We start from the raw sequence: 7,391 nt of genomic DNA on the forward strand, positions 1-7,391 counted from the left end.
CAGAAGAACATCCCCAAAGCTTAATGCTTCCCTCTGTGCCTGACTATGGGGGACTGTGTTTGGGTCATAAAGCCTTCAGATTAGTGGATTACCTGCTCCACCTCCAGTGGCGTGTCTAGAAAATTTTTGTTGGGGGGGCCAGGTAGGGGCACAGATTTGGAGAAGGGTGGCAGATGTAATTGGCAGATAATGTTTAAAAAAAATTCTACCAACCATTAACCATAATTCAATAATCCTATGAACCTAATAACCGAATGCACTTTTAACTCTTATTAGAATGAGATTTTAACCACTACGGTGCAAAGTTTTTAGATACTGCGTTGATAAAGTACAAGAGATACAATCAGTGCTTTGTCAGTGTTTACTCAGCATTCAAGGACATCAATATTTGCATAGTATTTTTACTGACATGTAGTGCACATATGTTTTGAGCAAAAACATTTTTGAATATTAAAATACGAACATTTGTAACAAACAATTGACAAATTAGCCAATGCAAAACTTTCTCTGCCTGTTAAAAAAAGAAGATAATCTTCTCACAAACTGGTGTTTGATTTTGAAACAGGAAAAAAGTGTGGAAACAAATGAAAAGACTAACATTTGAATAAAACCTGAAAGCAAGTAAATACTTTCTATGCTGCCTTATGGTCAACTTTGGTAATATTGATCAAGAACAACACTGGCTGATGATGAAATACAGTCAGCTGGCATGGTGACACTGCCAGTATAACCTGCAGGGCTGGACTGGGACAGAAAATCGGGCATTTTGACTAGAGACCGGCCCACCAGGTATTAAAGCCATAAAGACTTTGAATGAAAACAAACCCTGTGGTGACAGTGATGTACAGTCTTGTTGGTATATGTATGATTTCTATACATTTTACGTCAGATAAAAACTTTGGTTGTAAGATTTAGATAATTATTTAATAAAAGCTAGACATTTTAAATGAGAATAAGAAAGAAAAGTATTTCCTTGTGCCCCCCTCTCCCTGTTAATGCCCTACCTGGCCCCCTGGCAACACTTTGCTAGACCCGCCCCTGCACAGTTACCAGCTGTCAGCTACATAAAAAAGGATCCTGGTGTTGTTTATCTCTCAGAAACAGTTCATAACTTCCCTTCAACTCATCCATGTCACCTAAAAGGTAAACCTGTTTCTCCATCACCTGTTCAGCTCTGATGGTTCAGTAAGGACATCTCCTGGTTTCATCCTCATGTTTCCCTCTCACCACATATCCAAACCGACATCATGACCAGCAGCTTTACAGCTGTGGCTCCAGCAAACATCAGCTGATAGTAGAAATTAATATTAAATACATTCTAACAACAGCTGATCAAGCTTAAAAGTGCTGCTGTTGTTTAGCGCGACATCTGCTGGTTTCCTGTTTCTGGCACAAAGTGGGCGATAAACAAACGAGAGAGAAAAGCCGATCAGCTGATCATTGATCAGTTTCATGATTGAAGTAGAAACAGGAGAGAGAGGGGGGAGAGAATGAGAGGAGAAGAGGCAGCTGTGCAGCGTAACGACAGAATAAATCCAGCTTTGTGTCTTTTTTTCATTCTAGCTAAAGTCCGGGATAAACTGCGTCTCTTCTCAGCTCAATACGAAACGTGTAATATTTTCTCTGATTGAGGGACCATTCCATTTTTAAGGAGCCGTTGGCAACTCTACTAACCTTATGAATAAAATAAAGTTCACTATCAGTAACATCACCCACCTAAAAACTCCATCAAGCTGGCTAGAACGCAGTATGAGTTATTGCAACTGAGGGTAAAAAGTCAGCACAACGAAAATAAACTCCACCTAAACTTAGTTTATATCTGACCCAGATGGACTGCAGGTCATAACTTCTTACCTGAAGTTCAGTTCACCTGACACTCGGACTGGTGGCTGCCTCGGGGCTCTCCTGCCTCGGGGCTCTCCTGCCTCCCCTTCCCTCATCCACCTGTTGCCTCTGTGGAAGGCCCGTCATAGCCACCACCAAACAACTGAGTTATTTTTACACATCGACCTGCATCTGGCCAATCCACCACCTCTCATTGTTCATGCCGTTACAAAAAAAATAAAAAATAAGTCACCGGGGATATGTCCGGTATGCCCGATGGCCAGTCCAGCTATGTTAACCTGCAACCAAATCTGCAGCTCCATACAGCAATGTTACGACTTGGATTATATCTTATAACTCATAACTCTTATGTTAGCTGCCCTCAGTAGCATACTGTCTGAAATATTCCACGGCTGCAATAATTCTTTAAGTGTTATTTTTTCCTTGGTATTCTAATTTCACCGAAGTTTACTAAACTCAACAAACTTAATATTACTTACCGGGACATTTATTCTGTCCTCATTTTCTTTCACCGAAAAATTGTTTCCTTCAGTGACGTCTTTCGTGCTTGGCTCTCCTACCTTTGCTAACCTGATGCACATAGCGCAGAAGCCGGTGCTGCATTCACTTACACTCGGATATCTGAGCGTCACCGTGAAAACATAATCGGACATTTGATATTTGATTGAATTTTATTTTTTGCCTTTGGGGTGGCACCTGGGGTGGCCAGTCTGGTTGGGGGGGTGGCCCGCTGGACACGCCATTGTCCACCTCCTGAGCTACTGTGAAACTTTTGTGTTAGTATTATGCGACGGTGTAAAACCAACACAACAGTAAAACATGGTGAAAAATAAAACAAAGACAGAATGAATGTTTTAAAGTATCCTAGGCACCTGAAGTGCTTTGCCTTAAACAGGCTGCTGCTGCTTGAAAACCCTCCAATGTGGCTGAATTAAAACAATTCTGCAAAGAATAGTGGGCCAAAATTCCTCCACAGCGATGAAAGCAGTTGCAAACGCTTGATTGCAGTTGTTGCTGCTGGGATGATACAATCAGTTAATGTGTTTAACTGATTGTACTTTTTTACACAGGGCCAGGTAGGTTTGGGAAGCTTTTTCACTTAATACATGGGGTGGGGGGTCAACAGCTGTAAAGATGTGACCCCTTCATTCAAAGGGATTAAAGTGACTCCTGCGTTTTCTGCTCTCTGCTGCTTGTCAGTCTCATCAGTTTCCTTGAGTGTTGTTAAAACAGCCAGTGTTTTTTTCTATTAGCATCCATCAGGTTACCAGCTTGTAGTGGCGATGCATTTAGGTTGTATTTTAGCCACATGCTAAACATGCAAACTTCCAAATAAAGTGTTTCTTTCTTTACTGCTGCCCATAATAATGGATATTTAATGATGTTGTGTTTTAAATGTTCCTGTTGTGGAGTGGACAGTCAGAGTATTTTCTTTGCCATAGCAGTTAACTGTGGCCTCAGAGGGAAAATGAAATTTGCTCCTCCACCAACACCCTTTTCCTTGCTTTTTTGAGAAATCTCTGCCTGGGTTGTAAATTTTTCCCAATTCTTACTCATTCACTCCTTCTATCTTTCTCCCTCTTGTCTGAATTAATGAGATGGGGTTTGATCAGGGCAGCCAAGTGTTCAGTGGGAAATCTCACAGCCCGCCTTGTGTCCCGTAATAGAATTTGCATCTAATGCATACATAAATCAAACATCTTTCTGGACATTTTCATATGCATAATGTCATTTCATCCGGTTTCTTTCCAAGTGGGGAGCTGTGCTGGGCTGAGGGTGGGCTAGTGTTGGGTATGTTTTGGGCTGGGAAGGGGGTTATATGTAGGTGGCAGTGGGGTGTTGGTACAGAGAGGTTAGTTTGTTTTCATGTTCTTTTTTTTTCTTACTTCTCTCCTTCTGTTCCAGTTTCGTACTTTTTTGACTTTGTCTTAATGCTTTCAATTTATTTTGCTGACTGCGTAGCCGTGGTGTGAAGCCATGCTTCGGAGATCTTTGGGGTTTGGTTGTCAGATATCTGCATTGAGTTTAAAAAAAAGGCAATACATGTGGATGTGTGTGTACATCCTCACGCCGCCATCGGTGTGTGTGTCTGAGGCATGTTGATGGGTGTTCAGAAGCAGTAGCAGAAGCTGCTTCATCACATCGCTACCTTATTCTTGAGGGCTTTGTTATGTAAATGCAAGAGAAAAAACTAGTAGATTCAAAGTGCTTTTTCTTCTCAAGGAGGTAGGGGATAAAAAAGAAGCAAGTGACAAGGTGTCTTGATTGTCCTTAGTGCTTTGCTAGTCTCGCACTAACAAGCCTTGATATTGTAGAAATTCCATTTGCAGTCGTCTCAATTTGCATGTCTTGGACAGTTCTTATGCACACTATTAACTCTCCGTGCTTCCACTGCTGTGGAGACAGAACGTGAATGTACTGGACCAAATGTACAGTCAAGTGTCCAAGTTGTGTGGCAATAATAATAATAATAGTAACACACACACACACACACACACCCAAATAAATGAACATGACTGTTCGCGACTGAGATTTGTGTATATGTGATAGGAAACACCTGATATTGCATCACTTATTCCCTGATGATTCAAGCTTTTAAAGGTGACCTATTCTGCTTTTTCTTTTTTTAATTTATTGTTACAAAGTGAACATTAACATAAAACATGGTAAAAGCTTCAAAAAGTGCAATACTTGCATGTATGGCCCAATATAATGGGGGTACGGTTTCAGGTGCCTTGAGCGGCATGTCCTGGGCAGCGAGCCACACCTGTCCTGGTGAATACTCCAGTGCCGGAGTGCGATGACGGTCCGCGTACCTCTTGCTCTGAGACACTGTGCTTTCAGGATTGGTTCCAAGCCTGCTGGCGGTGTTCCCGATGGTGTTGGACCGATGGGATTGTGCGAGCTCAGGTTCTTAGGGGGAGTGGATATTCCAGAGTAGGGCTGGGCCATATCATACCGTTCACGGTAACACCGGTATAATTTTGGGCAACGATAGAAGAATGAAATATCGCGATAGAATATGGGTAAAACGCGCATGCGCAGTGCCTTTGTTTTCATACGCACGCGTCGGAAAAAGCATGGCGGCGAAAGCAAATCGTTGAATGAAACACAACTTCACTGGTGTGGAACTGGTTTAGCTTTCGTCCGTCAGCTACACAACAAAGCACAATTTTTGGTAGCGCATGCTAGCGGGCCGTCGTTATTACCGTGTTGTTTGGCAAATACGACACTTTAAATCAATCCTTTGATTTTTCTGAAAGTCGACAGAGCCCCTTATAATCCCGTGTGCTTTATGTATGAACTCTGGTTGTGTTTACTGACATTGAAACGATTTTATGTGCACGGCGCTCGAAAATCTGTCAAATGTTCCAGTACGACTTTGCTAAGCTACGAAGCCGCACCGCTTGATGGATTGTTGGAGCATTACGGCTATCGTAGGCGGAGCCTCACGGAGTGATACGTACTGGGCTTCAATATAATATTACCGAACTGTGTGTGTATAACCTCTTTTTAAGTTTTGTGGATATTATACATGGTTATGCTGAGGATAACACAATAATTCCCTCTAAGCTTTTCACCAAGTTGACGGATCTAGGACTCAGCTCATCACTGTGTCAGTGGATCCTCAACTTCCTCACAGACAGACCCCAATCAGTGAGGGTGGGAAAACAAGTCTCCCCCTCCATCTCACTCAGCACTGGAGTGCCTCAGGGCTGTGTTTTAAGCCCCCTGCTGTACTCACTGTACACTTATGACTGTGTAGCCACATCTGACACCACCTCCATTGTCAAGTTTGCTGACGACACTGCTGTTGTGGGCCTGATCTCCGACAACATCGAGACGGCCTACCTGGAGGAGATTAGGAACCTGGAGACCTGGTGCCAGGAGAATAACCTCCTCCTAAACATCAGCAAGACTAAGGAGCTGATCGTGGACTTCACTACAAAGCAGGCGAGGAATTACAAACCCCTCATCATCAGTGGCACCGATACCTGGGTGTCCACATCACTCAGGACCTGTCATGGTCCTGTCACATCAACACCCTGGTTAAGAAAGCCCGTCAGCGTCTCTTCTTCCTCAGAAGACTTAGAGACTTCCATCTGCCACTGAAGGTGCTCAAGAACTTCTACTCCTGCACCATCGAGAGCGTCCTGACGTCAAACATCTGCACCTGGTTTGGGAACAGCACCAAGCAGGACAGACGAGATCTGCAAAGGGTGGTGCGCTCGGCAGAACGCATCATTCAATCAGAGCTCCCTGACCTGCTGTCCATCTACACCAAGCGGTGCAAGTCCAAAGCTAGGAAGATTATGATGGACCTCTCCCATCCCAACAATGGACTCTTCTCACTGTTGAGGTCTGGGAAGCGCTTCCGCTCCCTTAAGGCCAAAACAGAGAGAATGAGGAGGAGCTTCTTCCCCCAGGCTATTCGGGGCCTGAACCAGGTGTAGGACTGGACTCTCCCAAACACGTCACTATAAGACTGGACTCTCACACACGTCACCACACGCACCACCACACATTTCCTATAATCCTATAATTCCTATAATTTATAATCCTTATCTTTATAATCTCTTCTGCTATTTGCACATTCTTTACTGTAAATTCCTAAGTTAATTTGTAAATTTTTGTAGTAAATTGTAAATATTGTAAAACTTTTCTTCTGTCATTTAATGGTCGGGCATTGTACAGCTACAAGCATTTCACCCCCATGTCATACTGTGTATGGCTGTGTGTGTGTGACAAATAAAATTTGAATTTGAATTTGAATTTGAATTTGATATGTCGGCCAGTTTCCACTGGAAATGCCTTTTGGTTAAACTGTCAGCAAGGAATTTGCATTTGTACAGTTACATTTTTATATAACTTTAATTCACATAAAACAGCTGCTTGTTTAAGTGAAAATACATTGCTGTTTTTTTTTTTTTGCACTAATAAAGTTGAGGAGTTGTAAAGTATTTTGTCAAGTGTCAATTATATCGTCAGTTATATCGTTTTCCAAGTTTGAAAGAAGTATTGTGGGCACCTGTCAGAGGCTATTTTTAATGGGACTGCCATGGAGTCTAAAACATGATCTACTAGGACTTTGGTAATTTCAGAGGCAGATGGGAGTTTACAAAGATGAGCTGCTTTAGAGAATCTGTAAAGGATTGTAAATGACAGTCTAACCGTTAGATGGTGGGAGGCCGGTAACAAAGTCTAATGTGATGTGATAATGGCTGCGCGAGCAGCTGCAGGCACGTTATGCCGATCAGTAGGTCGAGTCCCCGGGTCAATGTCTCTGGGAGGTCCTGTTAGAGAATAGAGGTTTCAGTGTCCCAGGTAAGATTTCTGATAGAAGAGGTGGATGGCAGAATGTGCTCAGGGGTGGACTGATCTGAATCTTGGGAGGACTCTCAAGAGACAGTGTCTGCCTTAACAGTCCTAGAACCTGGGCGATCGGAGAGATCAAGGAAAAAATGCCTAAAGAATAATGTCAGGAAAAGAAAGCACAGAGTTGGAGCGTACCTTGGGGTGGACTGCTCGAACCTTGGGCAGGTCCA

Source organism: Astatotilapia calliptera, chromosome 19, assembly GCF_900246225.1.
Source record: "Astatotilapia calliptera chromosome 19, fAstCal1.2, whole genome shotgun sequence".
NCBI classification, from domain to species: Eukaryota; Metazoa; Chordata; class Actinopteri; order Cichliformes; family Cichlidae; genus Astatotilapia; species Astatotilapia calliptera.